Raw genomic sequence first — 27,106 nt, 5'->3', positions numbered from 1 at the left:
CCTGAAACTGAAATAATTTCCAAATAACCCCTGGAGGACAAATGCTGGCAGCTTTAAATGTGTATAAAGACTGAGCCGCTGACACCTGGAGTCTGCGGGTCACAGGAGGCCGGTCCTGGAGACGCGAGCTTTTGGGGCAGGGGGAATATGCCAGTAAGTCTGAGCTGAGCAGGGATGGCACCAGACACTGCAGGGTCACCATGTGTGCAAACGAGTGATTCCATGTGCACAGTCAGTAGGGTGCTTCTCTCCTCCTCACAGACCTCATGGGTTTTGCACAGGTACTGGGGAGCCATCCGTGTTTTCTTAAACGTTCCTTGACTGTTCTCACCAAGAGTGGCTTCACGCCATGTGGCTGTGTGTTTGTGTGTTTTCGTGCCGGTGGGGAGAACGCACTCTTGTGACGTACAAGAAGCAGCAAACACTGTTAGTGTGGACTTGACTGTTTGCACAGACATTAGTCTTGGATCTCAGAGCCCGCACGCTGGCAGGACAGCTTTGTTTTACAGCCTATGTTAGAAAAGTAACAGCTATTAAGGACGGCGCTTCTGGGTAGCTATCAGAAGTCCTTCTTTAGAAATTTAGCCACATTGTAAATGCTGGGCATTGCACTAACAAATAGTATGGGCACTGCAAAGACGACTTCCTGTGTGCACTGTAGTTTCAGTGCCTGCCAAATTAGACTTATTCTCCAGGTCTTTTGGGAACCATTAAACCCTCTTTCTTTGGTTTCCTTTAACCTTTTTTTTTTTTCATCACAACAACCGGCATGAGAGTATTCTTTTTCGTTACTTCTGTTCTTCAAAGCACATCTCTGGCTCACATCTTCACTCTCTGTTTAGTTTCATATTTTAACTTTAATCTTTCTGTACATCAGTATCTGTCATTACGGTATTTAAGCTCGTGGAAGAATTTGGCAGTTGCTCACTTTTTGAGAAAATAAAGCACTCCACTGTTGTAATGTTCTGCTTATGCCGAGTTAAAAATTCACACCATTTGGCTAAGGTTCTGATGATTTAGGTGCTGTTTGTAATTAATAGCAGGGCATATTTTCCTTGTTGTTAAGAGGATAACTTCGGTTTCAGAAAGCTTGATCATATTTTTTTCTTAGTGGTAGATGTGAAAAGAAGCAGGAGAGTGTGAGAATATTTATAGTATTGCCATGCAGTGATCTCTCTGGAGGCGGGTGTAAGAGAAGAAATCCAGAAGAAAGCATTGAACTGGAGCAAGAAGAAGTGTCTGGTCACACACAGTGCTGGTGGCGTGGAGAGAAAGGAACAGGGCGGAAGCGATGCACAGAGAGAGAAGATCTCCCCGCACGGGCTGTCAGCGTGCAGACGCTGCCGCAGAGACAAGCTGGGCTCCACGGTGCTCTGTGAATGAAGAAGTGGCGGACTGAGAAACAGAGGGTGCAGACTCCACCCTCGCGCTTCCCCTCCGGGGCTGGAGAGAGACTCATCCGCGGGGGTGCAGCAACTCGGAAATAGTTACTCGCCCAGCAGAGCAGTAGCAAGTACAGGGCAGCGTTTGAAACGTGCAACGTGACTTTTAATGTTCAGAATACAACGCTGCCAACTTCACTGCGGTTGACCAGGTGTGGGGAAGCCTTCTTTCTGAGGAGGATAGCCTTTAGATTCCTTAAAAATGGACGTCTGAAATAGTGCTCGAGTGTCTTTTAGAAGCATCAAAGAGGGAAGTGCAGTGGGGAGAATGTAGATTTTTAACTGTAGTCGTTCAAATTGTTATCCCCATAAAGGAAGTTTTGTTCATTGTGACCAGATGTTAGAGGCCAGCTTTGCTGATTTCTGTACATTTGGTGAAAGGAAATTCTTCTGTTCCATGCACTGAGGTTTCTTTCTTCTATCCATGACCTTGATCTAAATGAGGCTTTCCCCCCTGTGAAATATTTCAATTATCAGTAGGTTAAGAGAATAATGAGAATGAAAGTATTACTGAAAAAAAAAGCTTTCAGTAAAACTGACCCCCAAAAGATAATGTAAAGGAAAATGACATTTGTATCCTCTATGTCTGATTTCATTTCTACATAATCTAAATTCTTTTAGGAGTTGGGCATATCAGCATGTGTGCATTGATGAGACTTTCGAGATCTCTGGAATAGAAAATTCACCTTTGTGATTGGAATTTATTCAGCATGCATATGTGGGTGGATGATTGTTTTATATATGCCTGCTATTGAGTGATGGGTAGGTGTGATAACTATATATAAAATTATATTAAAGTATTACAAGAGGTGCTTTTACGAGGCAGCCTGGAAATGGCATCCGATTTTCTTATGGCTTTTTCATGTCCATTTTGATGAATCTATTTATTACTTCTATAATGAGTAGTACACATGGTTGGTTAGCCAAGTTATTGAACTTTATCAACCTTGGCTGAAATTCACAATGCGTGCCAAACTTGTTGTAACATGTAAGAAATTACATCTGGGATAAAAGGTTCAATAATGATTACTCTTATAATGGAATCTTTTACAAAGCATGGGATTTCAGGATATGCCTGTGCTTTTTAAAAATTATAGCGATGCCATGAAACAAGGAATACCATATAGCTTAAAGAAGTATTCTCTTGTAGTATGGATTCATGTCTGTAACAGGCTGGTGGACTCGCAGGTCACACTGGAAAAGCATCCGTGTCCTGTGTGTGCATCTTGGTGTTCACTCTTGCCTCTCTCACTGTAGAACTCACCGGAGCTAGTCTTAATCGTGTGACTTGTGAAACTTTTCACGTCTTGGGGACAAAAACCTACTAATGTGCTATTATACCACATCTGTTTTTAAGTTCTAAATGGGTTTGAAGTGTGTAGCCACACTCCTCATAAATTATAGAGACTGGGGGAACATAGAGCTTTTTACTCTAATGAGAGACTTCCGAGCACAGATTGGTTCGCTAGCGTAGAAAGAGGTGTTGGGGTTTGCAGCACCCAGCAATTGACACACTTTCCTCTTCCCACGTACGAGCTAAGCAAGAAATAGGGCAAACGATAAGGCGAATGGAAGTCTAGATCGTCACTGTAATGACTGATTCAAATTGATATTGGAGAATATGGTTTATGTATGTGGGCTGGTGGGCTGTCTAATTCTGAACTCCAGAATTACACAGGTGAATGGGCTGGTGCTGGTCCCTCCAGGCCCCGCCCCAGGGGCAGCGTGCCCCTTCCCCTGCAGCATGTCCCACCCAGCAGTGCATAGCCAGGTGCTGCTGTCCCCGTGCGGGGAGCGCAGACAGGGCTGGTGCGACCTGTTCTCACTGGTGGATTGCCTACTCTCCTAGGTTGTGCCGCCTCCGTGGGCAGGAGTAAATGAGAGGAGGAGGGAGCGACCAGGGATCGGGGACATTCACACAAGCAGAGACACATCCTAGGGGAAAGCTGCCTTCCCACCCAGCCCGCCGCCACCACCACCACCACCACCACCACCACCACCACCACCACCAACAACAACAACAACAACAACAACAAAAAACTTGCATGGTTAAAATTATTAAGCCTTGGAAAAATTAGGCTACAACATAAATGTATGTCTACTGTTGACTATCTAGTTTTTAGATTTTGAGTCCATCCTTTTCTTGATAACTAGACAGCCTTGTTTTTCCCTTTTTTTGCTTGAATGCTTTCCAACTTGATCACTCGGGGACATTCGACTGTGCCCTTAATCCCCAAGTGTCAACTTCCTCATCTGTGAAGTGGGTACCATGACACCTGCCTCAAAGGGCTGTGAGGATTCACTGAGATGAAAGGAAGGCACCTGTCACCTCTGTTGTTTGCCCATGAGTTGCCTTATCTATTGTTCTGTTCCTGGGACTGAGTTTTAAATTTATTTTCTTAACTTTTTATCGTGGAGACTTTCACATGTATGCCAAAGCAGAGATTTTTTTTTTCCTTAGGAGATAAAATGAAATGGTTTAAGATGCACCCTTGTATGGGATAGGGAATAAAAACCAGTGGAGTTTTCAGTCTGTGAACCAACCTTCTAAAGGACAGCTCTGCAATTGTCACAGTCTCTGTTCCACTTGGAGAGTTCGAGAAATATTATGGTTTTGTGTGCCCCACTGGGCTGGCATCCACACTTTTAACAGAGTAGACAGACTACAGCAGGTCTGTCCTTCCCCTAGTGCATGGACACCATGAACAGCGCAAGAGGACGTGAGAGGCTCAGAGCAGGTCTGTGAGACTGTGGTAAAGGGAGAGGGTGCCTCGCTCAACAGAATGGGAATTCTTTTGAACAGATCATCTTTCTAAATGGCTGCAAGATGAACGTTGTCCAGAAGGTGGTGGTTGGACTGCCCGCTGCATGGCTCCCTCCACTGCTCAGGCGAGCTGCTGGCAGGCAGAGCTGAGGGAGAATTGCCAACGCCACGCAGCAGCCCACTCCCTGATGCTGCCGCAGAGCCAGGGCGGCTCTGCTGACAGCACAGTGCACCTTTTAATTATTCTGTCTTCGATGAAACATCTCTTGTTAATTTTATTAAATATACTTCTCGTATTAAGACCTGTGCTATTTAATACTTGCCAATGGATATTTATAATATGCAACTAATTTGTTTTATTTTTTTATAATGCTCAATTAGAACTCAGTTGAGCAGTAAAGATGCACATGATATGGTTAGCTCAAACCAAGAGGAAGAGAGGATAAGACTGAATGAGCCTGGCACTGCTCAGGGGGCCCCAGTGCAAAAGTTCTTAAGGGTGTTGATCTTCCTACCTTTGGCCTGTGAGGATAAGGAACAGTTGAGAGAATAAATGTCTCGGGGTTTAACTAAACCTTTCCAAGAGATAAAGAGATATGGTAAGAGTGCATATCTCTTGATTGAGTACTTTTAAAAATTATTTTCCGCCTGTACGATAATAAGCTGCATTTGGGGGAGCCCACTCTGAGAAGCCAGCAGGCGCCTGCCTGACTTCAGTAGCAATCGCCCAACTGCCATAGACCGTAATCAAGCCTGTGAAAACCATGTGCTCCCCGCTGCGGGGGAGCAGGAGGAAAGTGCTTAATGTGCCACTCCACTGATGTGAAAGGGGAGCGCGTGTCGAAAACGGGGCTTTGGAATTGCAGTCATCATTTGGCATCTCCATTACCTACAGCTGCTCAAAGGAAGTTTCTACCATGCCACGTTTCTTGCAGCCCTCAACATTTGCAAAAATAAAGCCTCCAATGTAGACAAAGAGTTTATACCTTTGGCTGAAACTTCTCTGGCTTGTCGTAAAGAAAGGTGAACAGTCCCCATGATCAGACCATGTCTAGAATACAGTGTGCATTTCTGGACAGAGCACAGATAAGCTGAGGGTTGGCAAAGTCATCAAGTTGTCTCCTAGGAGCACGCATTAGTTAAGTGGTAGAAGAACATGTCTACACAAGCTACTTGCAATAGCCCTGCGGGGGTGGGGGGGAGAGGGAGAGAGAGAGAGAGAGAGAAAGAGAGGCAAGAGAGACACCTGGCTTGCATCAAGGGACAGCACCTGGACCAACGGACAGACTTCAGCAAGCAAGCAGGATTCAGCTGATTAGAATGGAGGGAAAAACTTTTCTAATGATTCACGTTTCACAAAAACTAAGCTTATAAGTTTTCCATCCTGAAAATGTTTTAGGAGGTTTTTGTGTTTCGCCCCCAAGCAGAACGTGAGGCAAAGATTTATTTGCAGAGAATTTGGGATGTAACTTCAGAGAAGAGTGAGTGAGGGGTGGGAGGATCACACAGGATGTGTCAGCAGTGCTCAGTTCCAAGGGACTTTCGGAGGGTCACTGTGAAATGGGTCTCAGAGCTGCCTGCCTGCGGATGGAGGGGGAATGCACTTACCCACTGTCTGCCATCTGCATCAGGCCAGGGTAGCCCCACAGGTATTCATGCCTCAGCATGTTGCAGTTGCCACGTGTATTAGTCCCAAGCAGGTTTCTGCAGGTATCCCATGCTGTAGTGCCAGAGAAACCACGATAAGAACGAATAGAGGGATTCACACTGTAGCCCCAGGTGGGGCTGTCCAACTGCATTTGTGTGAAGTTGCTGGAAAGCTACATAGGGAACAAAGGGTTACAGCCATAGCTGGAGAAGGACGGGACTGGGAGAATTTTACTGTGTGTGACGGGTACCCAGTACAGTCCACCCCTTGCACCACTATGCAGGTCTCTTGTGCCCTGATTAGAATAGTCCGTAATTCAAAGTTCTCTTTCAATAAAGGTTAAAAGACTGTCAGGAACAAAAATCAGCCTCAGCTTGTGACAAATTTGGGGGTTTGAACCGTATTTGCTGTTGTATCAGTTTTCTCCGATTGCTGTAACAAACTACCACAAGCTGGGTGTCTTGAGGAGAAATGTATTATTTCTAATTCTGGAGGCGAGAATGCAAAGTCAAGGCGCTGGCAGGGCTGTGCTCCCTCTGAGGCCAGTGGGGGTTCCTGGCAGACTCACACAGTTCCCGACTGGGGGCAGCAGCTCCAGTCTCCTCCTCGGTCCTCACGTGGCCGTGTCCTCGGGGCTTTTCACAGTCTCTTCCCTCCACGTGTGTCTGTCTCCGTCCCAGTTTTCCCCCTTTATAGGGACACCAGTCACATCAGCTTAGAGCCGACATAACGAAGGCCCTAGTTTCCAAATAAAGCCACATCCCAACGTTCTGGAGTTTAAGACTTAAACATTTCTCAGTGACAAAATTCAACTTCTAAGAACCATGTTATACAAGAGGTACTGCTTACTGTTTTGATGCTAACCCAAATGAACAGCAGTCACTCAATAAGTCATTCTTTTAACAAATACAGATTGAGTGCCTCCTGTGTACCCAGCGCTGTTCTAGGAGCCGGGGCTGCAGCGGAGAACGAAGCTGGAACAAAGTGGTCCTGCCTCTGTGGAGCTTACTTTCCTATGACGAATAATTTTCGGAAGTAGTTGCTCTTATGTCCTGTTTTTATAACCCACATCAAAGACCAATTGCCTGCTTCCCAGTAACAGAACAGGCCTCCTTGAGCAAATGAGTTCCTGGCACAAAAAGAGTTTAAGCGGTCTGAGTGGCTGCTTGTCGAGGGTGCTGCAGCCGCAATTTCCGCGCTGAGCGGGCTTTGGGCTGGCACTGGTTAAGTCCCACCCTGAGGCTGAGACGGGGGGATGGCACGGGTGGACTGGTTCTGAGACGGTTTTGTCACGTACACAATACTTGGCTTCTTCCTGTCTGTCTTTTAGAGGCACAAACTGTTTTCACAGCTTTCTGGTTAGAAACAATATTTCAGCTCACTGGATTTTAACCTTTTTAAAAAAAATTCTGTACATCTTTGAGAATGTCATGGAACCTCTGGCCCCTTTCCATAGGGAGAAAATAAATGTATTCATAGCCAGGCATTTCTGTGCAGTGCTGGGGGAGGGGGAAGAAGATGGTCCATGGTCACTGAATTAAGAAATCCTGATACCTTTCAGGAATTGTAATCATTAGTAGCAGTTAAATACATATACTTGCTCTAGAGAGTCCTTTCATTAAAAAAAATCACTGAATTGAATAGAATTAATTAAAAAATATGCCTAGAGATGTTGATGTTAACTTTTTATTGTGCTGGCCACTATCTGATGGAAATTTATCAGCATGTGTTACTAAAGTAGTATTGATTTCAGAATTACCCTTTGCTAAACAATGGAAATTTCCTAAATAACTGGCAGGTAATAAAAAAATTCAGTTACTGACAGCCTGTCATAGTTGAATCTAAAACCTAGGGGCAAAATACATATATTCTATGTAGTTTCCATTTCTAGACCCTGGATTTCTAAATTCTTCCTTATAAAACTTTAAATTTCTTTCCTTTTTTTTTTTTAAAGATGTGACCCTCTCATTATTGATTTTCTTCTTTCTGTCATGTCTTCATAGATTTGATTTTCACACTGAAAGTAATTATTAAAATTTCTTTTTTGGTGGTCAGCACATAGAATTTATGTATGAAAACTAGAAAGGTTTGATACTAGAATTAGGTGAACATCCACGACCTGACATTTAGTATCTTATTCATGGAAGGCACACGGTGAATGTTTATGGGGTTGAATTCAGGGTTTGCAGCACTCTCGACAGCTTTTAAAAGTGTAGTAGTTACTGCCTCCGTGGAACTAGAAATTACTCAAATATTACGTGATGAAAAGCTAATGTTAGTTTGCTAAAACAAGGCTGTGCGGCAGTGTGTTAGAGCTGCAGGAGCCCCTCAACCAAATGTTAAGTAGACGCAATGAGAGCATTTGTGGAAGCATCATCCCGCTGCAGAGGGGCCTGTAAGTCAGATGCCCCGGCCTGGCCGGGTGTTCAAAGACACTTGGGTCATGGGTCTCACATTGTGCGCCACGGCTCCGAGCACTTACCTGGCACTCCAGAGAAGCGTTGTTTTGCTGAAGTCTTGCCTGTAGAATGTTGCTTGAAGTCAGGATTATGGGTGGATCATCTTAAATGAAGCCTTTTCCTTGAGACACAGTATTGTGCTACTTTCCACAGAAAGATGTAATCAATGCTGTTGACTATAATGGAGGTTTGCATTTTTCTAATTTCTTATTTAGGCTGATCTGAGCAAAGATGTTCAAATTTCCATTTACTTAAACAAGATGGAGTTCTTGCTACACTGAAGGAATATTTTTAGCTTGGTAATTTACTTAGAAACTGCCTTATTCAATATTTGATGTTAAATTTGAACTAAAACACATAGCATCATATGACATGGGTTCTTACATTAACATTTTGTTGGATTGGAAACAGAATCAACACATTAGTCATCTTAATTCATTTAAGTTGGCTTTCTCTAGAATCCTGGAATCCAAAAACAACACATTTGTCAATTTTACACAAAGGGAGAGGCAGGATGTAGTTTATAGTTATATATCCAGCTTTGCAATGAAAAGCCAATGAATGCAGTTATAGTAAGTTGAATGAAATTCAGGGTGAAACAAACAGTGTAATAAGATTTTGATGCAAATTGAATACTTAAAACATTTCTTTTATATCTGTTTTAACGAGATTCTCTTTATAGATGCTTTCATAGAATCGTGTAAACTGTCTAAAATTTAATTTGCTGTGGTTGTTATCCACCCGGTTCCTTGACTTGGCTGTTGTTATAATTAATGTTTTCTTTCAAAGAAAATCTGCAGGTCAAAGTCCCCTTCATGTCTTCCCATGTTTTGTTCCTGTTAGGCTTCAGGTCAGCTTAGAATTAAATGTTAAAAGTGTGTTGTTTATTCCAGGGCTCAGTGAACTATGGTGCATGGGCCAAAGCCAGCCTTCCTATGTTTATTTTTGTAAATAAAGTTTTATTAGAACACTGCAACATCCACTCATTCACTTGTCCATAGTTGCTTTCATGTTATTTTAAAACAGCAGAACTGAGTGGTTGTGACAGAGACTGTATGGCCTGCAAAGCCCATAATATTAAATATCTGACCTTCTACAGAACAAGTTTGCCAATCCATGGCTTATTCTGTTAACATACGTTTCCCATGTAGGGATTCCGGTGACAACATTTCACAGTGGTTGAGAAAATAAAGCTCACCTGTCCTAAAGGATTGGTAGGCTTTCCTTCCTTGGATAAAGAAGGCATTGCACAGAATTTTATTTCCCTTCTTCACCTTGGTTGCCAGGTAGCTCAGAATTAACATTTACATGCTCAAGTAAGGAACCAGCGTACTTCTGAGTCTTGGTAGATCAGTTGTTGTTTTCTTTTCCTAGTGTGGGCATACATTTTCACTTTTTGAAAAACATCAACTTTTTACAGCGTGTCACATGTAGTAAAACCCATACATTTTAATTGTACACATGGATGGCTATTGGCATGTGTACATAGCCAGGGAAGCCACCAGCCCAACTGAGATATGGGACATTGACGTCTCTACAGACATTGTTCTGCTGCCTTTTTCGCAGGCAGTTCATCAATCTCCTCCCTCCCCCATCTGGCCCCAGGCAGCCACTGATTTCCATGTTAGTTTTAATTACTGTGTTGTGTGTGAGTGTTTCTTCTATACTGCTTTACATACATTCTGGAAGGAGCCGGGACCCCAATTATTCATTGTTGAACAGCATAGTTACTAGAGAAGCTAAGTTTCATTTATTCTATTTAGTCTTTGGTACAGATTTTTAGACTTCCATAGAATTTGAGATATAAATCACATGGAGAAGATTTTAGCAAATGTTGTATTAATCAGCAGCCTAACGAATTGAGAACTTGCTACTTGCCAAGAACTCTACAAGTTATCTCATTCGACTCTCCTAATGACCCTGTGAGAATACATCTTCATATTCCCCTTTTACAGATGGAACAAACTGAGGTTCATAGAAGCTAAGTATGTGAGTTTCCTGAGGATGCCATAACAAATACCACAGACTGGATGGCTTCAACCACAGAAGTTTACTGTCTCTCCGTTTTGGAGAATAAAAGTCCAAAATCAGGGCGTTGGCAGGGTCGGTTCCAGCTGAGGGCTGGGGGGAAGGATCTGGACCAGGGCCCTCTTTGGCTTGTAGATAGATGGCCGTCTTCCCGTTCACATGGTGGTCTCCCCGCTTATAGGCTGTGTCCAAATTTCCCCTTTTTACAAGGACCCCAGTCATGTTGTATTAGGGCTCAGCACAATAACCTTGCTTTAACATAATTACCTCTGCAAAGACCCTATCTTCAAAGAAGGTCACACTCTGAGGTGCTGGATCTTCAGACTCCAACATAGGAATTTTGAGGTGGGGGCATGATTCAACCGAGAACATTCAGCATCCTTCTCAAGGCACAAAGCTTACCAGGAAGCGGAAGAGGCCGGATTCTAACTCAGGTCTGTCGGCCTCCCACAAGGGTGCTGGGAAGAGGAGATGTGCCGAGGGGAGTCGACATTCAGAGAGAAAACCAACTGGCTTTGCCAAAGAGGGGACTCTGAGAGGCTTTATAGGGTCACGCCCTGGAGTCCACCTTTTACTCTTTTTAGCTTACTAGCTAAAAAGGCTAGTTGCCTTTGGCTTTTCTGAGCCTCAGTTTTCTTATCTGCTCAATAGGGATCCTAGCATTATTTGCCCACAGTGTGGAGGCTTAAATGGGACTGGGATGTAAAAGTAGTGTATCCATTGGATACTAGTGATGTAGAAGTAGTGTAGGAAGCATCGTACAACATGTGTTATTAGAGAAGGTGAGTTCTGGGCCTTGAAAGACCAGAGAACCTTCACGTTGAAGATGCATCTAAGATCCCTACTGGGGTTATTAGAACACAGACTGATGGGCCCAACACCCAGAGCCTCTGATTCAGCAGGTCTGGGGCGGGGCCCAAGAATGTGCATTTCTTTTTTTAAAATATATTTTATTGATTATGCTATTACAGTCGTCCCATTTTCCCCCTTCACTCTCCTCTGCACTGCACCCCTCCTCCCCCCACATTCCCCCTTTTTAGTTCATGTCCATGGGTCGTACATATAAGTTCTTTGGCTTCTACATTTCCTATGCTATTCTTAACCTCCCTCTGTCTATTTTTTACCTATCATTTATGCTACTTATTCTCTGTAACTTTTCCCTCTCTCTCCCCCTCCCACTTACCTGCTGACAACCCTCCATGTGATCTCCATTTCTGTCGTTCTGTTCCTTTTCTAGTTATTTGCTTAGTTTTTGTTTTTAGGTTCAGTTGTTAATAACTGTGAGTTTGTTGTCATTTTACTGTTCATATTTTTTGATATTCTGTTTCTCAGATAAGTCCCTTTAACATTTTATGTAATAAAGGCTGGGTGATGATGAACTTCTTTAACTTGACCTTATCTGGGAAGCACTTTACCTGCCCTTCCATTCTAAGTGATAGCTTTGCTGGATAGAGTCATCTTGGATGTAGGTCCTTGCCTTTCATGACTTGGAATACTTCTTTCTAGCCCCTTCTTGCCTGCAAGGTTTCTTTTGAGAAATCAGCTTGTAGTCTTATGGGAAGTCCTTTGCAGGTAACTGTTTGTTTCTCTTGTTGCTTTAAAGATTCTTTCCTTATCTTTAATCTTGGCTAATGTAATTATGATGTTCATTGGTGTGTTCCTCCTTGGGTCCAACTTCTTTGGGACTCTGAGCTTCCTGGACTTCCTGAAAGTTTGTTTCCATCACCAGATTAGGGAAGTTCTCCTTCATTATGTTTTCAAATAAGTTTTCAATTCTTGCTCTTCCTCTTCTCCTTTCGGCACCCCTGTGATTTGGATGTTGGAATGTTTAAAGATGTCCTGGAAGTTCCTAAGCCTCTCCTTATTTTTTTGAATTCTTGTTTCTTCATTCTTTTCTGTTTGGTTGTTTTTCTTCCTTTTGCTCCAAACCATTGAGTCCTAGTTTCCTTCCTGTTACTGTTGGTTCTCTGTGCATTTTCCTTTATTTCACTTTTCATAGCCTTCATTTTTCCCTCTATTTTGCAACCATACTCAACCAGTTCTGTGAGAATCCTGATAACCAGTGTTTTGAATTGTGCATCTGATAGATTGGCTATCTCTTCATCGCTTAGTTGTATCTTTTTCTGGAGCTTTGATCTATTCTTTTATTTGGGCCATTTTTTTTTTTTGGTCTCGGCACTCCTGTTACATTGTAAGGGATGGAGCCTTAGGTGTTCACCAGGGCCGGCAACCCACGTCGCTGCATTGTGATGCTGTCTGTATGCGGGGGCAGGGTCTGAGAGGAAACAATGGTGCCTGCTCTGCTCTCTGCCAGTTTTCAGTCACTTCCCTGCTACACACAAGCAAACTGGGCCCCTCTGGTGCTGATTCCCAGGTGGGTGGTTTTCGTACATTCTAGGACCCTGTGGGTCTCTCCAACGAACTCTCATGTGAGGCTGGGAGTCTCTCCCACTGCCACCTCAACCCCCACAGGTGTTTTCAGTCAGAGGCTTTGAGGCTTTATTTCCCTGCCCTGGGGACCTGGGACATGCAGTCTGTTTCATTCCCCAAGTTGTTCCTCCCAGTTCATCTGTACACGAATGTGGGACCTTCCGCTCCACCAGCCTCCACCTTGCCTGCCAATGGCTGCCTTGCCTGCCCTAGTCCTCCAGCCACCACCTTGCTGCGAGTCCTCTCTGCCCGGCTGCCCATCTCCGCCCCCTCCCGCCACCCCCCCGAACAGTCTGGATGAATATTTCTTCTTTAACTCCTTGGTTGTCAGACTTCCATACAGTTCGATTTTCTGTCAGTTCTGGTTGGTTGTTGTTTTTAAATTTGTTGTTGTCCTTCTTTTCATTGTGCGAGAAGGTGTTACAGAGCAACAAGGGGGGCCAAAGGGAAATATACTATCACCAAAAGGAACCCCCCAGGTTCGTTATGTCCGTCACCAGAGGAAAGACGTCTCTCAATGTCAGAGATTTGTGAAAAGGAAAGGAATCTATTATTCACTTGAAATAACACAAACTAAAGTTCCCCACAAATGCACACAGTCCTCCCAGCACCCTCCACATGGCAAAAGGTAACACTTCCAAAGCCTCGTGGTCCTGACGCTTACCTAGGCCGCATGGTCCTAACCAAGACACCAAAGCCGCGTGGTCCTAAACAGACTCGTGGCCCCCAAAAGAGAGACGCCCAATGGCTGCTGTGCCTCCGTTTAAATCCCAGCGCCAATCTTCCTCTGCAGCCCCATTTCCGGCTCCCCTCACAATTGGCCACAGCTGCCCACATTCTGGGCCAGTATGGCCCTGTGGTGTGGAGCCAATTATCTCCAAGCTCTTCTGGACCCTATTACAAATCCCTATTTGGGGCTCCCCTCTTGGCTGCACCCTGTTACAGAGGCACAGTGTGTCTATGTATGGTTCTGTCTTGGCCCAAAATGTGCGTTTCTAACAAGTTCCCAGGTGATGCTGCCACTGTTTGAGTAGCAAAGAACTAGATTTCTCCTTCACTTGCAGGTGTTTTTCCATTTCCTGGGAGAAACTCCAACAGGGTGTTAGATTTCCAACAGAAGTCTTATCTACTCCATCTCAGTTATTTGCCTCTTTTAGGAGTGACATAAATACTTCAACCCTACTTAGGGGACATTGCCATTTCTCCTTTTTGAGGAAGCTGACCTGGTCAAAAGCACCAGTGCATCGGTCTGCTCGGATTACTATAAAGAACTACCACAGACCCTGGAGTTAAAACAGAAATTCATTTCACACAGCTCCAGAGGCTGGGAGTCCAAGGCCAAGGTGTCAGCAGGGTTGGCTTCCCCTGAGGCCTTTCTGTTTGCCCCGCAGATGCCCCCTGCTTACTGTGCCTCCCACGGGCTCTCTTCTGTGGGCACAGATCCCTGGTGTCTCTCTTCCTATAAGGATGCAAGTCCCATGGGATTAGGGCCCCACCCTAATGACCTGATTTAACTTTTTTTTTATTTAAATTTTGCTTTTCAATTACAATTTACATTCAGTATTATTTTGTGTTAGTTTCAGGTGTACAGCATAGTGTGAACATTCAAGTGTACAATCACACACTTTACAAAGTGTTCCGCCGATATTTCAAGTACCCACCCACCTGGCGCTACACAAAATTATTACTGTATTATTGGCTGTATTCCCTATGCTGTGCTTTACATCCCCATGATTATTTTGCAGCTACTGATTTGTACTCCTTAATCCCTTCACCTTTTCACCCAGCCCCTTAATTCCACTCCTCTCTGGCAACCGTCAGTTCATTTTTTCTGTGTTTATGAGTCCGTTTCTGTTTCGTTGGTTCATTTTCATTTAACCTTAACCACCTCCTTCAAGACCTCATTTTCAAAACAGTCACATCAGGGGGTTAGGACTCAATATGAATTTTCAGAAGACATAATCCAATCCATAACAATCAGTATAATTCCTAATCTGCCTTTGCTCTAAGAAATTGCTTAGGTGTCCTACTTACTTCCTGCTCTGCATCTGTCTTAAAGCACTGAAGAAAATCTAGTGTACCTTATCCTAACAAAGCCTTTGAAACATTATGTGCTTGAGGGGCAGGCTGCAGGTTTGAACCAAATAAAAAATCCAGTAGGGAATCCTCCTCAAGCTATCTAATCTGGGAAGGAGAATCTCCATTGGAATCTCTTATGGCTGCTCCCCAGTCGCACAGGCTCCCGTTGCTGAGGTCCGAGACCCTCCAGGCGCACAGTTTGAACTGAAGCTCTGAGCAAGCTGGAGCCCTCTGTCAGGGCCGAACTGAGGGCTCTCCCCCTCCTCTTTGAGTGGAGTCCCTAACTGGGCACATTACCTATGTGGGGACTCCTACTGGGGCTCTCTTGGCCCAGAGGCAGCAGCTGCGTGGCGGGAGCCAAACATAACTTCACAGCTGGCTGAGCCTCCAGGAGTCAGGCAAAATCAGCCTCGCCTGGAAGGCGCTCTGCACTTCCCTGACGCTCATGCCAAGCAGGTGCTTGATCACAGCCGAGGGTTAGATTACACGTTTCCTGAGAGGTGCAGATTTTAAAATTGCTATGTTTCACCAGTTCCTCGTCGTGGCCTTCCAAAACAAAATGTTATCAAAGTAAAAACTAAAATCTTTCTCTCTCTCCCTCCCAAGCCAGTCTGATTTTGTTTAGGAGAGTTTCTTTAGCAAGTCGTAGAGCCCTTGAGGACCAAGGTCCTGTAATCATTGAATGTGTATACCAAGGTCTCAAGCTAGTGATGATTTTCTGTGTCCTGTTCTGTGCACCTGGCCTGTGCAAGAAGGAAGTGAAGACTTTGTTTTGCTAAAGGTACCAGTGTCACAGGTACCTTTAGCCAGGATGGCTGTGGACTGTTTATTGCCAGGGGATGCACCAGAAGCAGAAACTTAGGTCTCTTTTGATGCTGTTACCGGTTTTCTTAGAGCTTTTAGAGAATTGTAGTCACTCACTAAATATTTCTTCAATTGAATTGGAAAAAGGTGGTTTAGACTCCATTATGGCATGATCTAGGGATGATAACTAAGCTGCCAATAGCTCCAATGCTGAGCTTATTTTTAAAATATCTATAGGGTAAAGATGATTAGTATGTAGAAAAATGTAAGGTAGGGTCGTATTTGGTGGGATTTTTGTTAATTATAAATGGAAAAAAATGTGACATTTTATTTAGAAATGTTAATTTCCAATTATGCAAAAATCTCATAATTTTATAATGTGTGTTATGTGCCCTTACTTATCACTACACAAATTTGTATTACTCCAATGATTATGAAACTAAATTTTACTAAAATTGTATAAATATTGGGACCTTCTCTAAATGAAAATCACATTTTAGGAGCTTTCCTGTAATCCATGACCTTTCTCCCTCGTACCCGCCCCTCCCTCCCTCCTTCCTCCCTCCCTCCTTCTTTCTTTTTTCCATCACTAACTCTGAAAACTCATCTCACAGGTTCATTGCCATCCCTGTTTACATATGAAGAAACTGCAGTATACAGGGTTTAGATGACTTACCCAGGCTAGTAATTGGCAGAGCCTGGTTTTGAACCCAGGTTACAAGTCACAAGCCCAGATTATTTTTTTATTTTGTTTTTTATTATTTTTCTAAATTTTATTTAGCTTCAAAAATATATTTTCAAGTTGAATTGATGTAGTGTCAGTGTTTGTATTTTAAAAAGGCAAAGCAACAACAGAAATACACATAGCCAAACCACTGGTAGACTTTATAAAACTGAATGTGATTACATGAAGTATGTCCTATAAGAGGGTGACCCGGTTATATAGACTGTCAGGTATACTTTTTTCCTAATGATGACAAGGTAAGGCGTATTCTTTAATGGGGTATTTTGAGTTAAATTCAATTTGTTTTCCAGGGCTTTCCATTTTGTATTCTTTTTGTACATTTTGGGCACATCTTTCATTTCCGTCATTATCTCCTCTTCACCAACCCCAGTTATCGATTTTGTTACCCAATAAGCAGTCACTGATTTTAGGACATGACCTATAAAGAGCACAAGGTTAGTGGGACTCTTCCTCCTGTCTAGCTTCGACGACTGAATTTAAATCGTCCTTCTGGGAAGTTGCATCTTAAAAAGTTATAAGTGATGGAGAATGAAAAGTCAATTTGGGCCCTGGCTGGCGTAGCTCAGTGGACTGAGCTCGGGCTGCGAATCAAAGTGTCGCAGGTTCGATTCCCAGTCAGGGTACATGCCTGGGTTGTAGGTCATGACCGCCAGCAACCGCACATTGATGTTTCTCTCTCTTTCTCTTTCTCCCTCCCTTCCCTCTCTAAAAATAAATAAATAAAATCTTTTTAAAAAAGTCAATTTGGACACTTTAAAAGTGAGCCTTACACAATGAAATACTACTCGGATGAAAAAAAAGAAGAAAACATTACCCTTTGCAGGAGCATAGATGGACCTGGAGAATATTGTGCTAAGTGAAATAAGCCAGTCAGAGAAAGACACACCCATAGGATTTCAGTCACGTGTGGAATCTAATGAACAAACGGAACAAGCCAAACAGGGACAGACTCATAGACAGAGTGCAGGCTGACAGCCCTGTGGGGAGGCGCTAGGGTTGGAGGTATCGAGGAGAAGGGATTCAAGGACGTGGACAACAGTGTGGTGGTTGTGGGGGGAGGGGAGCATAAGAGAGATAAGTGGTAATGGGAAAAATGCAATAAAAATAAATTAAAAATAACATAAAATAAAAGCCTTAGAAAAGTGCTGAATTTTCCCAGCCTGCTATTTTGAGTACCTCCACCTGACTTTGAGAGCATAAAGAATTTAATCTTTTTAAGAGGCACAGTAATATACCGCTTTTTTGAAAGGGGAGAGCTAAGGTTGGTTTAAAAAAAGGCGGGGGAGGGGGGAGGGAGACTTGAATTAGAAAGGTGGTTATATTGCCAACATCAAGGATGCAGGGTGGAGCAGGGTTTTCATTTCTGGCAGCTCTCAGTGGGATGAAGAAGGTTTTTTTTTGTTTTGTTTTGTTTTTAACAGTCCCTTCCTAAGCACTTCTTAATGGACAGGAGTGGGAAATATGTTGGAAGACTGGCTGTTCATGGCCCCACTGGTAATTAAGAAAGTAAGAGAATGGGGTCTCTTTTTGGACAAGAGTGGGAGCAGGACCTTCGCGGTCACCCCTGTTTGCTCTAAATCAAAGAACCCCATCTTGAGCAGGCGACCCAGCAAGGAGGCTGAGGTCCTGAAAGGAAATCCCAGCCCAGCTGTGAAAACAATGAGCTGCTCAGTAACATAATACAAGCGTGCTTGCAGATTCAGAGTTGGGTTCTCCTCCTCTTGAACTGGCGGTAAATTAATCCATCAAAGTAAGAAAGGTCTAACTTCAGGGTAAATCTTTCCACTTCTAAAAACCAGAAACCCTTCGGTTCTTTTAGTAGATGCTGCTGTGAGTGTGGAACTCAAAGAGGTGACACCATGGATGTGTGTGTGTGTGTGTGTGTGTGTGTGTGTGTGTGTGTGTGTGATTTGTTAGTTACAGGCTTGCTCTCCAAAGAACATTAACTTGAGGCAAACAGCATGTGCTGGGTTTGAAGTTATGGAGCCATATTGTATTCTTCCCTTTATTAGTGCCAGCGAGTGAAAGAATTTGCATCTTGTTGAGAGCCTTTAAAGGACATAGTGGTCTCTACGTCCAATCAGCTGGATTTTATTTTATTTTATTTATTTATTTATTTATTTTTATTTTTTATTTTATTTTAATTTTTTTTTACCAAGAAACCTTTGTTTTTGTTTCTTCTATTTCATCCTGTTTTAATTTCTCTTCCTAAGGCTCTGGGCCAAGTTTATAAAAGTGCCATGTACGTTTTGTTAAAAAGATCCAGTGTGGCATTCCTTTCCCCTAATTTGGAAAGGGGGGTTGCTCCTTATCTTATCTTTAATAAAGACATTCCTTGGAAGTTTGGCACTGAAGGCTTTTGGAAATTAAAGAAAAATTTGAGCAAAATTTGTAATGGCTATGGTGTTAAGATTGCCCCATGCAAAATGACTTACCAGTGGAAAGCGTAGAGACAAGGTTAAATTGAGTCTGTACTTGTAAGTTATTGACCTTGGAGAATGTGAAGAGAAACTGTTACTGTGGATTAGTTATCCACACAGAGGGCTTACACAGAGAGATGTTTGTGAAAGCAAAGGATGGTGTTGATTCTGAGCCCTGTGATGAAACATTAAATAAGAGAGAAGATAATTAATATGTCACAGTTTGCAGACAGATACCATATACTAAGTACGTTTACATCATTGAGTAGCTGAAGAGGTCTAAATTCTTTGCCTTGACACAAAGACTTGGAAAGGAAATAGGCATTGGTTGGCTGTTGACATTGAGGCCCATACATTTGGACCATTTCTCTCTCTTTCAGCAGGACAACTGCTTAGTAAGTTTAGTTTAAATTATACAAATGCGAAAAATGTAAACGTACCCCATAAGAATCACAAAGGATATATATATATATATCAAATCCTGTAAGCCATATTTAACAGATACAGTTAGCAGATATTTGGGCTGGTAAGCCGTGTTTCCAGTGGTTTTTTCTGCCCTGAAGGAGCTCCGAGTTTGTGCCTTTAACCACACATGGTGAGTGCGGTGGTTTGGAGGCTGGTTGGGGGACTACCTGCTTTGAACTCAGGCCACGCTGCTGCTTGGGGATCCTCCTCCTTTTTTGCCCTCTGATTCTGTGAATCCCTTAAACCTCTGGGACTGTTGGTTTCCTCATAGAAGAAATGAGGACAATGACACTTCATGGGTTTTTTGTGATGTGTTACTTAGATGAGGTAATGTGTTTCATAAAGCACCTAACATAGGGCCCAATGCAAAATAATGCCCCTGTGTCCTCCAACATACATTCTTTTGAAGGTCTTGTCTAAAAATCAGGATACTCAGAAAATGTCCTGTTTGGAATGGAAATAGGTTTTTTTCCATTCTCACATGCCATCATTTCTCTGTATTCACAGTTATAAAGGCCTATAAATTATCAACTCAGTATCATTCAGTTTTTATTTGTAGTTTCCTTCTATAATAGGCATACATGCATGGGTTAAAAATTGAAATAGCATTGATGTTCTCAAATGCAAAATAAGTCTGTCGTGCCCCTGACCGATGGCTGTCTTGCCCAAGTAATCAGTGTTAACACGTATTATGCACGTGCCCTTCCTACCTTTGTGTTTCAACAGTGGGATCCTGTCTCTATGCTGTTCTGCTCTTTGATATTTTTGTTCTTGATTAAGGTGACATGCAGATGTTTTCTTGTGTCTCCGTCTTATCTCACCTCATATTTTAAACTGCAGCACAGTATTCTGTTCTGTGCCTGCCATGTAATTTATTTAACCTCACTAATGGGCATTTAGGTTGATTCCAGGTTGTCGGCTGTTACAAACAGTGCCCGTTGAATATTCCTCTCATATTTCTGCTCATGTGGGCAAGTTTATTTTTAGGATAAATCTCTGGACGTGGAACAGCTGGGTCAAGGGCTCATCCATGTACAATTCGATAGATACAGCCCAATGGCCCCCAGAGAGGTTGAGGAGCCATTTTGTACTCTACCCTCCTCCTCCCTCCTGTTAACCCATGTGGTCGTCTGCTTCCCGCATACCCTTTCCGACTCGGGTGCTGTTCAGTGTGGTTGCCCTAGCAGAGCCTGTCTTCATGGGCCTGACTAGACCCATGTCGATTCTAATCTTCAGGCCTTTTCCTGACTGTGATTCTTAGCACTCTGGACTCCGCAGTGTCACTGGCAGGTCGGATGAGAACTTACTCAACCAGCTCAGTGGCAGCACGAGTAGGCAGCCTGGGGTCAGTCTCGCCTCTTGAGAGATCCTGGGCAGTCACTTGGAATTTATGATATAGCTTTACAAAACAGTCTACTGCCCAAAGCATGTGATTGCAGCCTGGTGATATTTCAAAAAGATATTCCACATGAGCTGACCATTCCTGCTTTTGTGTTTTCATCTCTTGCATTGGTATCTTTCTTTGGTATATATTTCCATTTGAGACCTATTTATGTTATCAGGAGGATTTAGGAACCTCTGTGTGGTACTTGTTGCTAGCTGTACATAACATACACATTTAGAAGCAAGACTGGTTATGACTTATCTTCCTCCGGAGGGACCCATATAGTTCTGTAATGTCTTAAGAGTTGGCAGCTCTGGTTAGTGTTTAGTGAGCACAATTTATAATTCTTTGGACCTCAGAACTATGCAACTGAAATGGTGTGTAAGGTAAATGTGATCATTCGGGTAATTAAAGTGCCTGTAGAAACAGCGGTGTAGATTAATTGGTTACCATACTTGCGGCAGTGACCTTACAGTTGTGGTGACGGTATGTCCAAAACTCCACCTGAAGTGCCCTAGGAGGGTTAATTTCCTATCATGGTCAATGTCATGTCACCGCAATTTCATGAACATTAATCAGATCAATTTAGAAAGAAGGGTACTTGTACTTATAGGAAAATGTAGGAGAAACTTGCATCCTATAAGCTACTGGTTTAGTAACTCAAAAATTGTCCCCACATTTGAATTATCCCCATACCTGACTCAAGACGGAAGACATTAAGCTGACCTGGCCGTGTGCAGGGTGGCAGGTCTCCAGTGAGGGAGATGGCTTGTGCTGTGAGACTTTGCAGCTTGTTGGTTGGTTCCTAAGGATGCTTCAGTGGTCCATGCCTATAGGAGGGGGGACCACTATTTCTGTGGCCTTTTCATTGTGTACAGTTACAAGTAACATTTGTCTCCAGTGTTCTACAATTATAAATTAATAATAACAACCCATTAGAAATTATGGGCATTGTAAACCCCCAAACTCCTTTGGGCATCTTAATAAAAATGATAATTAAAACCATAATTTACAGTAAATGGGGACACTGCCCAAGTAAATCCACAATATAGAGAAAATTAAAAAACTCAAACCCGAAGGAAGCTTGCTGGCACTGGGAAGAAAAATGGTCTTGCTCTTAGCTCCTCCTTCAGTGAGTGCATTGACACTAATTGCTGGGCCTGGGTTCTGTGTGCTGGAGATATCGGCGACTCTATCCCTGTGCATCCTGAGTAGCAGTGTGTCTCACTGGGTGGGGCCACTGCCCCACCCCCCTCCCCTACCTCACACACCCCCGCTTTCCTCCCTTTGCATTTCTTGTCTGAGTAAACCATTGCCACCCTCACCCGGGGCCCAGCTGGCATCCTTGGAGACCTTGGGTACTCCCAAGCGCAGATGCAGGCAGTCAGCAGGCTTTGTAGATCTTTGCTCCCCAAATGGTTTTCTAGTTTCCCCATAGCTGTTCAGTGTGAGAGGGCACGCCATCCCCTCCTGGCTGGTCACAAGGCTTCAGTGTCTTTGGTGAGTCCATCTTCTACCTGACCACCAGAGATAACTTAAATGGATAAAATAATAATAATAATTTGTAGTGCTACTCCCTGCCCAAGTTCTTTCGCATGCTTCCTGCCATGTGCAAAACAGCCCCACAGTTTTAGCTTGATGTCCAGGGTTTCATCTCCTATTGCGTTTCCAGTTCCTCATTCACATGGGGCCCCTTGCCAACCCTTGACCTTGTTATGCCACGCACCTTGTCTTTACTGCTTGTCTGGTTCATTTCTGTGTCCTTTGGTCCCAGTGCAGTTCTTGCTGGGAAATGCAAAGAAGGTCAAAGGAACTTGTACCATATATCCAAATTCCTGCAGGTCCCTGAGACCTTTGTGTTTCTGTTCACAAAGCCCAGTGCTGCTGCCAGGCCTTCCAAGTCCTAGCCAACGCCCTGATCTTCTCATGCTTTACAGTGTGGGGTGCGACACAGCTTAAATAGAATCTCAAGCAGGTCAATGTGAGACATTTTTTGAGATCTGGCAGTTCGGATGTGAGCATTTTGATTGAGGCTGTTCTGTGGCAAGGCCCGAGCCATTGTCTCTGGCAGAAGTCTTCCAGAGAGTGTGCATCCGAGCATCAAAGGCCCACAGTGGCCTGGCAGGTGTGCCAGCAGCGTGAGTGGTGACGGTGGCCATCAGGGCAGCACAGACCCCATCTCTAGCCTGTGGCAGCAAGGGGGGTTGGGGGCCCCGGTGGTAAGCCTTTTCAGAGAAGTTGGACATCTACTTTTGGCTACGTAAGCTTCCTGATTTTCTTAATGCCGGCAACTAATTCCTATTAGGAAAGAAGGAAGGAAGAAAGGAAAAAGGGAAAAAGGGAAAAAGGCAGGGAGGGAAACAATGGGTGGACCAAACAAAACAGGTCCATGGGCTTGATTTATCCTGTGATCACCATTCTAGAGAATGAAAACTAGTGTAAGAGAAGCAGGTATTTAATATTTGGGGGGGTATGTTTTACTTTATATGGTACCTTGATGTCTGCATGCAAAGGCTAAAACCCAAGACAGGGAGATACTAAACCTCCATGGCCACTTAATTTTCTTGATCGCATCAGATGTTAACAAGAGTTGAAAAACTGATGCTGCCCATTGTTTTAAAATGTGTCTCTTTATTCTCTTTGTATTATTAGCTTCAAATATTCTTTGGAATGCACTCTTGCCACCTCTGTGCAGTTAAGCTGGCTCAACTTAAACATTGTCATACAGTTAATTTTTTATAAGAGGAATCAGGTTATTAAATTTAGTAAACCGCTACCTTCATTACTTTGCACAAACTTTGGCACTGTGCAGAATTGGCTTAGCATTACTGCATTTAGCTAATGAAACCGGTCACAGCTGCGGTATTACAGTAGTGAGGGATGCTGTTCTGGGCGTGTCTAGGACTTGTGCAGTAGGTAGCATTGTTCAACTTTTTAAAAAGTCCACACTCGAGAAATATGGGTTACTATAAAAATGTTATGGTCCTTCCTGGTAAGCCATCATCTTTTGAAATATCCATGCTTTGTTTCTTCTCCAAAGACAATTGTAAAGCATAAGGAAATGGAGTGTCTATAGCAGCAGCTTTTAAGAGGAGGCGAGCAATATGTACAGCATTGCTTAGATAAAGGAAGATGGGAGACGCACAGTGCATTTTCCCAGGACCCAGGGACAGGTGGCTCAACCACAACCACTGTCAGGAATTATCTAAAGCAGACTGGGTGCAAACTTGTGGCCACAGCCCGCTGTTACCATCACGTCAGGTGTGTTCTTTCTGGCAATAAAAAGTCCTTTGCCAGAGGTTATTTTGTCAAGCGAGGTAGCATGACTTAACAGGCTTGTTCGGGAAAATGAATTTTGATAGAAAAAGGCCATGATCTGTCCCCACAGATTTCTAGGTAGTGTCATTCAAAATGGCAGTGAGGTACCTTTGTAGGATTTTAATATTTATTCATCAGAAAGGAAGTTAGAGGGCCATCAGAATTATTGGAAACAATTTGGATTGTTTTAATATAGCCCAGAATTATAGCTTATTAACAATCTATAAGAACCATTCACTCCTTTGTCAGATATTTATGAATCGACTGAGCGTGAGTCCCTTGGGACAGAGAGATGAGAAAGGCACAGGTCTGAGGTGTTCACAGTGAACCCAGTAAACTAGATGAACAAAGGCCTGCCTGGCCCCACTCCCTGTCGCTCTCTTTCCGTCCGTTAGAGCTGTGGCCGCTAACAAGTGACTAAGTGTTGTGCTCACCATGTGTCCCCGTTCCACTACATCATTTTTTTCTTTTTATACATTGATGGGAATATGATGAAAAATGTTCCTTATGATTGCTCTGACCTGGACATTTCATAAGGACACAGAGCCCATCATTTCCAGTAAGGTCCGGGTGTGTAAAATCATGTAAAGTCCCGGGACTGCAAGTGCAGTCGTTTTTGGCCACGTTGTGTCCCCTCCGTTTGGCTGCCCTAGTTTCATTAGCTTGATTGGTGCAGCCCATTGGCCGGCCAGATTTCGTCCCGTGCCTACCCCCATCTGGTTTTGGAACAGTGGGGCGGCAAAACCTGGTGTTTGCCTTCTCTCTCTTTCCTCAAATGAAGTAGGGACGCACCTTCTGCTCACTGGTGATAAGGAGTGACATTGGCATCAGGGATCTAAGTGAGTAAATTTCAATTATTGTCTTCTTGCCTCCTGGCTTGGAGATACAGCTTTTAGCACCCATACTACGTGTACCAAAGAGGAGGCAAACAGACTTAGATGTCGAGTAATTCAGATCTGAAATCTCTTGCATGTTATTTTAATATCAGATTCAAGCACGGGAGGTTATCTTTAGGTAATGGAAAGTGAATATCTTGGGCTATGGAACTTGGCATGATCTGACAAATGACTTAGGTTATCTCTACAATGAAATTCGAGTGTGTTCCAGTATTTAGACAAATGGAATGGTGCATTATGTAGCTAATTTCTTTAAATTCTGGTTGATGTTAAAGCCAGTCAGCTCCTGGAAGCAGACCTAGGAGAGAATTTTAATTTTTAGTCCTAAAGACTGTAGTGTATTTTGTAGGTCATACAAATCAGAGAGGCAGTAAAAGACTCTACGGCAAGGATTTTGGAAAGAACTGGGGAGTAATACTTGTTTTCCACCTACTATGGCTATGTTAGGCTCTTAGTGCCTGTTTATTACTTATCCTTCCATTTTAAGAAAAGAAAACCGAGTTTCTAATGGGTTAAAGTCATAGCCTTAGGTCCTATAACTTATAAATAGCTAGAGCTAGGATCAGCCCAAGTGTGTCAAACTCTTGAGTTTGAACTCTTCTACTATGCTGCGCTGGCCTCCCTTGAGAATGAGTTTATATAAATAGACTGGCCTCTGTGGAGATTAGCTATATGGAAGGGATAGGAATGAATGAACTGTGCTAGACTCATGTGACGATCTCAGCAAGTTAATGCCACTCTGATTTTTTATGCATATCAATATTATTTTGGAAACAATAATTTATGGTCATTTGACATGACTTCAGGTGAGTTACATTGCTGCCTTCTCTGGTAAAATTGATTTCTTTGTGTTCTCAGTGTATTGTATCAGCAGTTGCCAACCTTTTGGCACCAGGGACTGGTTTCACGGGAGACAATTTTTCACCTGTATCTTAAATTTATTGGCATAAAGTCGATCACCATATCTTCTTAAGGTCTCTTCCAGGTTTGTAGGATCTGTAGCGATGCCCCTTTATCCACCCCGGATATTGGCCACTTGTGTGCTTTCTATGAGCGGGCATGCGCACCCCTATGCTCGCCCTCTGTAAGTCTTGCTAGCCCGTTATCAATTTCTTTTCAAGGAAGTGCCTTTGGCTTCTTGGTTTCTCTGTATTTATGATTGCTCTATCCTTATTAGTGTTTCCTTTTATTTTTAGTACCTTCCTTCTACTTTCTTTAGGGTCCATTATCTGCTTTAAAGATTTTCTTACCAGATACTTAGCTCATCTTCTGTTTTAATATGTGTAGGTAAGGCTATAGATTATCCTTTATTCACGGCTTTAGTTATGTCCCGTAAGTTTTGATATGCAAAGGTTTTGTAATCTTTCATTTTAAAATATTTTCTAATTTTCATTGCCATTTCTTGAGTCATAATTTCTTATTTAGTTAATGTATTATTTTGTTTTCAGTTAGGGGAATTTTCTAGGATCTTGTTATTGATTTCTAATTTTATTCTATTCTGGTCCAAAGGCATACTTCCCAGTGTTAATCTTTTGAAGTCTGTTGAGACTTGCTTTTGGCCCGGCATATGGTCAATTTGGGTGAATATTCCTTAAGTACTTGAATGTACATTTTGCTCTTGTGTTCAGTGTTTAGCATATTTAGTTGTTTCTATTTTATCAATTGTGTAGGTTCAAATCTCCTTTATATTTCCTATTAGCTTATTTTATACTATTGATGTTAAAAATTCATCATTCTGATTATGAATCTTATCTATTTTCTCCTTTTAATTCTGTCAACTTTTGACATACACACACAGTTAGGTGCATACAAATTTAGAATTGTCACATATTCCTGGTGGATTAGAACTTAGTATTATGAAATATTCAGCTTTTTCTCTCGTATGACTTGTGTTTACATGGTTCATCTTTTCGTGTTTACATGGTTCATCTTTTCTCATTCTTTTCCTTATAACTTTCTTATTGTTATGTTTAAGTATGCAAAACATAACACATACACTTTTGTAAGGAGCATAGTGTATGTGTGTTTTATCTAGTCTAATAATCTGTCTTTTGATTGTATTTTTTTTTAACACAACTAGCTGCATCCTGGACTCTCAACCTGGCTTCCCAATCTGGCTCTTATTGGCTAAGTGGCGTAGCACAACCTCTTTTGCTTAGTTATATATGTGCGTGTATATATGTTATATATGTTTTGATTACAGTTTTTAGTCCATTTATATTTA

The 27,106-nt window shown here is 42.8% G+C and overlaps 1 protein-coding gene across 4 annotated transcripts in view; it reads left to right on the top strand.

Annotated features, from left to right (window-relative positions):
* Window positions 1–27,106, top strand: part of WWOX (WW domain containing oxidoreductase) — an 898,695-nt gene that overhangs the window by 24,068 nt on the left and 847,521 nt on the right. The window lies entirely within an intron of this gene.

Source organism: Phyllostomus hastatus, unplaced genomic scaffold (genome assembly GCF_019186645.2).
Source record: "Phyllostomus hastatus isolate PE091 unplaced genomic scaffold, TTU_PhHast_1.1 phas_scaffold_345, whole genome shotgun sequence".
Taxonomy (NCBI): domain Eukaryota; kingdom Metazoa; phylum Chordata; class Mammalia; order Chiroptera; family Phyllostomidae; genus Phyllostomus; species Phyllostomus hastatus.
This window is presented reverse-complemented; position numbering and strand designations above follow the sequence as displayed.